The following is a 1,845-nucleotide window of genomic DNA, read 5'->3' on the forward strand; positions in this document are numbered from 1 at the left end:
TAACAAGTGAAAACCATGCAAGTGGCTGTTGTACTATAGACATGCTTGGAAGCTGTACCACAGTTGTTTGCAATGAAATCAAAGCTTGTGTTGATTTTCACTCAGGATGATGCATGCAGGGAATTAGGGAGTGGTGATTTCCAAGGAAATTAGGTATGCCTTCTGTGAAGAAGCCCTGAGGTTCTTTATTTAAGTATCTTTAGCTTACCGTTCTCCATGTTCAAGGTGTCTTACAACAAATTTTACAATTCATAAAATTTCACAAAAACTATTCAAAACTCATAATTATAGCAACTCAAGATCAAAACCTCTTGACATTGCATTAGCCAGTGAGTCCCCGATCCCAACTAACAAAAATTTCTTTTGCAATGAGATGGGCCTTGAATAAGCTCATGAGGGGTGTACCTGCAATTGGGGGGGGGGGAGACACAGAGAAGGCCCAACGCTGCGCAGCTGATGTCTAAACTTCCTGGAATGAGGGAACTTGGAGAACAATCCTCAAAGATGAACGAGACTTTTCTCTAGAGAGAGGAAACCTGGGACCCCTTTACTGCCAGCTGATGTAAACACTTCTCTGCCAAACCTCTAGCCCACCCTGTTTCATGATTGTTGAAAAACTAAGCCAATAGTTGTGTGCATGTATGCTTTTTTATTTTATTTTTTATTTATTTATATCCCGCTTTTCACCCCAATGGGCCCCCAAAGTGGGTTACATCTTTCTTCTCTGTTTTATCCTCATAACAACCCTGTGAGGGAGGTCAGGCTGAGAGTGTGTGACTGGCCCCTGGTCCCCTAGCCAGCTTCCATGGCATGAATGGGGACTCGAACCTGGTTTTCCCAGATCCTAGCATGACACTTTAATAAGAAGAAGAGGTGGCTTTTATACCCTGCTTTTCTCTACCCCGAGTCTCAAAACGACTTACAATCGCATTCGCTTCCCCTCCCCACAACAGGCACCCTGTGAGGTAGGTGGGACTGAGAGAGTTCTGACTGGCCCAAGGTCACCTAGCAGGCTTCATGTGGAGGAGTGGGGAATCAAACCCAGATCTGCAGAGTAGAGTCTGCTGTTCTTAACCACTACAACATTTTAAAAATATATGTTGTAGAATAGATGCCCTTTGCGACAAATGGTGCCTCCTGATTGCAGCTAGAGCACAATGGGAATGAGTGGGGCCTGTGCGCTTGGGAGGGCAGGGCCTGGTAGGCTGCTGAGCGAGGCTGGACAGCACAGTTGGAATAACAGCCGCCCTGCATCTCTGCCAGAGCTCCCACTTATGGCTCTCCTGCCTGGACCAGTTGCTGCTGTGCCAGGCATTATTAGTGGGCAAACTGCTACGGATGGGGTTTCACAGTGTTATTACCACAAACTTGGCATCCTGGAGTCTTCTTAGCAGCTCTGAAGCAGGAGAGAACAAGGATGTGGTCTCCATGATGCACTTGGAATTAATCACAAAGTGATCAGCATCTGGGGGACTGCTGTCTCTCAAAGATCAGAACCAAAGTATTAGAGCATTCTCACGACCGTGAACTAAATGTGGAGGGATTCACTCTCAACCATTTCTCCCATTTCCAAATTCTACAGATTTGCCCCCCTCCTTCCCACTCCCTTCTGGGGAGTAAATCATTTCTGGGAGACCAGGAATGGAAGTGATGATAAACTGGGAGAGAGTGGTTTTTCTTTCTTATATTTAATTTCGAGTCTGCAAGTTATACAAGATTCTTCAACAAGCAGAAGTTCTCTTTTCTTGGGTACCAAAGAACAAAACTTCAAGTGTAGTCCCTTCATACATACAGAGGGCCTATAGCCCTTCAAGATACATAAGGCTCATTAGCCAGCAAAGGTTT

This window comes from Gekko japonicus, unplaced genomic scaffold (assembly GCF_001447785.1).
Source record: "Gekko japonicus isolate JY-2015 unplaced genomic scaffold, Gekko_japonicus_V1.1 scaffold3, whole genome shotgun sequence".
NCBI classification, from domain to species: Eukaryota; Metazoa; Chordata; class Lepidosauria; order Squamata; family Gekkonidae; genus Gekko; species Gekko japonicus.